Source organism: Hordeum vulgare, chromosome 2H (genome assembly GCF_904849725.1).
Source record: "Hordeum vulgare subsp. vulgare chromosome 2H, MorexV3_pseudomolecules_assembly, whole genome shotgun sequence".
NCBI lineage: Eukaryota > Viridiplantae > Streptophyta > Magnoliopsida > Poales > Poaceae > Hordeum > Hordeum vulgare.
The window spans coordinates 631,116,003-631,123,165 of record NC_058519.1 but is presented as its reverse complement, the minus strand read 5'-3'; the positions used below and the strand labels follow the sequence as shown (position 1 = coordinate 631,123,165).

Below are 7,163 nucleotides of genomic sequence, written 5' to 3'. Positions count from 1 at the left end.
GCAGAAGTTTTGGTGGTTGGGTAAGAATGAGAGGAAAGTTGTGTGGGTTTATTGGGATGTTCTCACTATGCCGAAGTATATGGGCGGATCACGTTTTCGAGACACATATGTTCAACATTTCCATGCTCGCCAAACAAGCATGGCGTCTAACTCAAGACACTGATTCCTTAAGTGCCAGATTACTCTAGTCAGTTTACTACCCTTCATGTGATACTCAGGAAGCTAAGTTGGGAAAGTATCCATCCCAAATTTGGCCGGCTATGAAGGAAGTACTTAAGAAAGGCTTAATTAGAAGGATTGGAGACGGGAAGTCAACGAACATATGGAATCATAACTGGATCCATATAGATTTTTTGTTGAAAGCTCTACACTCGAGTAACCAAGACCCTCTAGCGAAGGTGGTAGAGTTGATCGACAATGTAGAGAGGAGGTGGAATTGGGATCTCGTGGAACAGTAAATGCAACCTATAGATGCTTGTGAGATAATTAACATCCCATTGTCTTCGACCCCCATGGAAGACAAGTGGGCGTGGCATTATTGTGGGCTATTCTCCGCGAGGTCGTGTTACAGAATGCTCAAGGAAACAAAAAGAAGAAGAGAAGAATGGCTGGAGGGCAATGGAAGTACTCCCTCCATAAACTAATATAAGAGCATTTAAAACACTAAATGCTCTTATATTAGTTTACAGAAGGAGTATGTCAGATCAGCGAGCAGTGAAGAAGCAATGGTGCACCCTTTGGGGGAGGGGAACCAGGGTACCAGCGCAGTAAATGACGCTGGCGGTCTAAGAACTTGCATTGCGGGTACACTTAAGTCACACAACTTGCAAACCGGAAAAACCCGTCACATAACTTGTAATCATGCGTTGATAGACTGTCAGCTGGGAAAATGTGTTTGGGAGCTCCTGGATATGAGGAGCTCGTTGAGCATATGATTTCGATCACTACTAAAGATGTGCGTTTGTGGCTGCTAGAACTGCAATAATCTGCTACGGAAGAGCAATTTATCAAGGCCATCGTCGCTTTGTCACACTACAAGAATCTGCTACGGAAGAGGTAGAAATGCAAGAATCTGCTACGGAAGAGTTTGGCTCAGGTGACAAAAGCATTTTCAGGAAGTTTATATCCCACTTCGAACATCTTCTACCCATACATTGTTGGTGTCAAGATTGCAATAAAACATGCAATTGCTAGTGATAGTGACCACTACAGAAAATGGGTGAAGAGATGTTGACAAATATTGGGAAGAAAAGAACAATGCCATGGTGATTGAAACCATCTTTGATCCACGGTACATATGCTTGCTTGTTCATTTAACTCATATGATTTACTCCAATGCTCGTTGTTTTTAATAGAATGCTTCCTCTTTTCACTCATATGCTTGCTGTTTTTAATAGAATGCTTGCTGATTTTATCCTAGGTACAAGATGAATTACATAGAGTGGGCCTTTGGAGAACTATATGGAAAATAAACAGCGAGGTTTAGAACTAAAATGACTGATGTGAAGAAAGAGTTGGAGGCCTTGTATGACAAATGTGTTGCCAACGATAAGCGATATGGAAATGGAGCAAGTTCATCTTCATCTACAGCTACACGCATTCCTAGTATCCTGGTTCAAGCTGGGTACCAGTCCTTCTTATCAGCCCATTCAATAAGAATATCAAAGAGTGAGTTGAGGAACTACTTAGAGGATGAAGTTGCCTTTGCTGATACATCTCTTGATATTCTTGATTGTGGAAGGTGAATGCTCCTAGATACCCAATTATGGACAAGATAGCCAATAGGTTCCTTGCTATCCCGGCTACCTCCGTGTCTTCGTAATCTACCTTCAGCACGTCCGGACGGATTTTAGGTATGTCAACTCCTACAAACGAACTTTAGATATAAACTTGTCAACTTCTCATCCTCGAACTACTTCTCATATTAGATGCTTACCAGAGTTCTTTAAAGCCGGTTATGGTAGAGGCATTAGTTTGTGCTGCAAGTTATATCAAGGTTGTGCACGTTGACTTGAATATGGTGGTATGCGTGCAATATCTTCCTTACCTTTTTTCTTTCAATTTTGGTCTTGTTGTATGTGATATGATCATTAGTCTAACTTCGCACTTGTAGCCGAGAGATGATAATGAAGAGGATGATGCTGAGACCATCAAGTTACCCATTGTGGAGGAGATCAACGATTGGTAATTTAGTCTTCCTACATGTTTCACATGTTATACAATACCAAACATTATTTATGTGAATGTTGCTTATCTTATTTGTAGACATTCATCATGGGGCTGTTGATCTTGCTATTTAGGAGATGGATGAGAAAGTGATCTTTCTCATGTGAAGGCTACTTTTGAATTTGTGTTATGTTCGAACTTGTCGACTCATGAACTATGAATTGTTATTGCAACTTTGGAGATGAACCTCTCATTTGTGTTATGTTGAACTTGTCAATTGACATGAACTTCAAATTGTCATTGCAAGCTTGTAATCGTATCGTTCAATGATGAAAAGACCTTATGTTTGTGGATGTGATATTTATGCTTAACCTGATTTGTGATATGTTTCCTGTCAAAATCATTTCTTTTGATGTCCAAAAATCAACTGAAATGCTGTCCAAATTTAATTATTCTTGCTGTCCAAATTTTGAAGATGTGATATTTCTGCTTTATTTGCTCAAAGAAAATCAGACCTGCTGTTGTTGTTTGTCAAAGAAAATGCTCCAACCCGGAAATTCTTGAAGCAATGGCATGTAGCGAGGGGCTATCTCTTGCGCTCGATCTGAATGTTCATAAAGTACAGATTTCTACAGACTGGTTGGCTAGTGTCAAAAATGTCAGAGAGTTATACATGGGATCTAGGAGGATGGTGGTTGAGGAGATCAAGTCCAAGCTCATGATGTTTACCTCATATGATCTGATTCATGAGAATCGTGACTGTAATTTTGAAGCCCATGTGCTTGCTAAAGCTGCAACTACTCTAGCCCGTGGACGCCATCTTTGGCTCACGAGAACACCTGATATCGTTTGTATTCCTTTGTCTGTTGACATTTAAACATAGCAGCTTTAGCCGTAGTCCTAAAAAAATCAAATAACAATCTACTCCCTCCGTCCCAAAATTTTTGTCTTACTTTTGTCTAGAAATGAATGTATCTAAATACTAAAACTTGACTAGATACATTCGTATCTAAACAAATCTAAGACAAAAATTTTGGAACGGAGGAAGTACTATATTCACTGTCGTCTCCAGGCTCCAGAGCGCTATTACTCACAAAAGGTTATGGAAACAACCAGGTTTGAAAAAGAAAAATAGTTATGAAAACAACCAAAAAAAAACACGGTTTTTAATACATATATTGTGCTTGATCCACGGGTCTTCACAATCAGCTGTTACACTTCAACACACAAACAATTCTTACACACCAAAGATGATTCAAATTTATATACATATATGAGGACAATGTGGTAAGCCACATGACCAGGATATATACAGAGATATATGGACAGAATGATGTACGTACAGTCGGAATATAACTTAATCCATTTCAAGAGCTCCCGTGCATGACGCGCTTCTCTCAACACCCGCCACCGCCACCGCCGCCACCACAGCCTCCGCCACCACCTCCTCCTCCGCAGCCTGCGCCACCTCCTGCGCCACCGCCTCCCCAGTGGCTGCGGCGCCGTCTCGGCTTCCCCTCCCCGTCGTCGGCGCATCCGAACACGGCAATTGCCACGATCGCCACCGCAGCCACGAAGGCCAAAACCAGACCCACGACGGTGCCGGGGGAGTGCTGCAGGGGTCCGGAGGCAATTCCTCCGGCCACAGCGAGGTCCAACACCCTAACCATTGTATGAGCTGGTTGAGCTTTCTGTTTGTGAGCTAGGAAGCGGAGGTCGACTACGGGTATTAAAAGGCAAGACTGTACCTGTAGGTACAAGAAACAGAAAAATGTCAAGTCTTCGATCGCTTGCGTTCTCTACACTCTTGGCCTCGCTGTACGCAGATATATTTTCGCGTATAACAGTACGTGCCATGCACGCATAGCGCTTTCTCTATCATTATCTTGATTATTTGAATGGATCCATTTAAGGTTACCTAGTCGTAGAAGATGGAGAGATCTGGCATTTTTATTCATGCAAGTTAGCGACTGAGATCTTTACAAATAGCGGTCACTGTCAAACGTCCGTAAGTTTTGCTTCCAGTAACATTCTGAACTTCGGCGCAACTGCCAAATTTTAGACTGAAATATGGGAGTCGGTAACATGCAATTCTGGACATCTCACATCGACATTTTTCTCCTTGTTACAGAAAATAAGGGAGAATAAAGAATTTGCAACACCAAAATTGCAAATGGAATAGTCCCTGGAAAAAAAGATCTTACACGCGTAAACAGTTGAGTCGATTAGGAACTTGCATGTCACCTTCGTGTTGACCAAATGGCAATTTCTTAGCAACTACCGGGTAATGTAAAATTTTGTTGAAGAGGTATAAAAGATATCTCAAAATAGTCTTTCGTCCTGCTTTATAAATAAATCAAACATCCATACAACCACATCGAGAGTTAGCCACACCACGATAGCCGGGGCCACAACACAAGCTCAACCTAAAGAAAAATAAGAAGAATGAGAAGAAAAAAACCACATAGTGGCAGAAGGCTCGACCGCCTATGGCGAAGCAAGGCCACGCCGTAGCAGGAGCATGTCCAGCATGGCCTCAAGCCGGGCCCCCAGCCAGGCCCTGTCTCTCTGTCTAGATAACGGATGTCAGTGCTGCATAAAAGCAAGGTATTTGGAGAGGGAGTGAATCACCTTCCTCTAAAAAATCCCTCTATCGTCATCTCTTATTGCGTATCGTTCAAAGGGTCCAGGACATAGCGGCAAAGATGAGCCAAAATAATCGGCGGCAACGACCGGTTTGGTGAATTTTTGTCCAAAAGGACCCCCTGTCGAGTGGGATTGTCAAAAAAGACCACCTGCGAGTGCAAACGGCTAAAAAGACCCCCACCCCGGGCGGCGGCAGGCGCGCCAGGCGGCACGTGGCACCTGCCGCCACCGCAGGAGGCGGCCGTGGGGCCTGCCGCCACCGCCCCTGGCGGCCGGGGCCTGCCGCCACCGCCCCTGGCGGCCAGCGCGGGATCCGTTCCCGATTCCTCCTGTCCGTAACGGACAAGGCCGGGTGGGCCCTGCCGCCTCGGGTGCAGGCGGCCAGGTGCACTTTTTCCGCGCGCCGGCACTGTTGCTGATTGATTGCGCTGATTCCGAGGCTCTTTCCCGCTCGAATTTTTCCCGCGCGGCCGGCCAGAACTGTGGGATTTTTTCCCGCTCTCCACCGACGAAACAGTGCGAAATTTACTCCTTTATAAGCGAACCGCGTCGCTGCCTCCTCTCTCACTCTCTTCTCCTGCCGTTGCCTCCCGTGTCACTCCTCTTTCTCACTCTCTTCTCTTTCTCACTCTCTTCTCTTTCTCACTCCGTATGAATGTTTATGTGGCGATTTAGGACGGATTAAAGTGAGATTTTAAAGACGTTGTAGTTGAAGAAAAGATAGATCAAGGTAAGAGCTTTCCATATCTGTTGGTTGTGTTTGCATGCATGATGTACTTATTTTGTTTGATTAGTTTCTAAGTATGTGTTTTCTTTTGTCTTAGGGAGCGTATTATCACTTTTGTGGAACTATTTTGAAGACGTTGTAGTTGAAGAAAAGATAGATCAAGGTAAGAGCTTTCCATTTCTGTTGGTCGTGTTTGCATGCATGATGTTTTTATTTTGTTTGATTAGTTTCTAAGTATGTGTTTTTTTTTGTCTTAGGGAGCGTATTATCACTTTTGTGGAACTATTTTGTCATGCGATATGAACTACTAAGTTGAAGATCAAGGTATGAGACTTTGTTTATATTTGTGTTCATGTGATAGTAGGTCGACTATGTTCATATATTACTGATGATTTGTTCATGTTTGCATGCAACTGGTATTTAGAAAGGAGCCGGAGAAATGCCTATGTAACTAGCATTTTTTGTAAAAAACATGTAATAATATGTTAGCTCCATTAATATTATTACATGCAAGACGCGTGTGTAATATATTTGTTTATTTGATAATTTGCCAACTCCGTAGAAATATGATTCGTGATATATATATATATATATATATATATATATATATATATATATATATATATATATATATATATATATATATATATATATGCAGTATGTATTTTTAGACTTTTGCTAGCACGAAAATAATTATGTGTGTAATATTTTTGTTCATATGAAAATAGGTGGAATTCGCTGATATTATTCTGGTGATATATTATATTCGGAAGGATATCCTTATTTAAACCAGAGGTATGAATGACATATTGTAATTCATCTTCTATTTATTTTATAGATGTAGTGTGACGATAAATGATACAATATAAATTATTATGCGTAGATGTAATGGATGTTGTTAAATTGTTATATGTAAAAAAGATAAGTAATGGATGTTGTTATTACAATGTAAATCTAAAAATATGATTTTTAATGGACTAACGATGTAAATATGGCTGCTCGTTAGGTACTATGGAAAATTTGTTAGTGTTCTATGGGCACATCGTACGTGAGGGTCCTTCTGGTGTGGATGTGTCTAGGTGCGGGATGACTACGGTTGTAGTGAAAGACATGGTTAATGTAGAGTATGCGGCAGTTAGAAGGTGCATCCGATCGGTGTTTGGTTCAGCGATGAATGGAAAAAAAATGACCCCGGAGGCTTTCGTGGTTGAGGGAGGAAATCGTTGGGTTTTGCGACGGGTTACCGGTGAAAGAGCATGGGCGTCGTACATGGGTTTTGCAAGCAATCCCAATAACTCCATGTATGGACAACCCATGGTTTATGTGGAGTTCATTTCTGCCAGTGATGTCGCCGAGTGCGGTAGCGGTGCCGGTGAGGCCGAGTTGGCCATAACTGTAGCCTCCGACGCCGGCCCATCGGAACCAAGCGGTGGCGAACATATGGCCATAACTGTAGCCCCCGACGCCGGCCCAACGGAACCAACAGGTGGCCATCAAGTGTATGACACGGGATATTGGTCTGCGGTCGTTGACATGAGCGAACATGTCGAGGGATTGCCGGAGGCGCTAGATGATGACGATGATGGTCATTCTTCAGCGTCTTCGGAATCAGATGATGATGAAG

At 42.6% G+C, this 7,163-nt stretch overlaps 1 long non-coding RNA gene across 1 annotated transcript; it reads left to right on the top strand.

Moving 5' to 3' along the window:
• Positions 1-5,820: 5,820 nt before the first annotated feature.
• On the top strand, positions 5,821-6,724 carry LOC123431007. Its single transcript, XR_006623005.1, has 3 exons — positions 5,821-5,863; positions 6,268-6,334; positions 6,546-6,724. It is a non-coding gene; the product is annotated as an uncharacterized LOC123431007 (long non-coding RNA).
• The last annotated feature ends 439 nt before the right edge of the window (positions 6,725-7,163 follow it).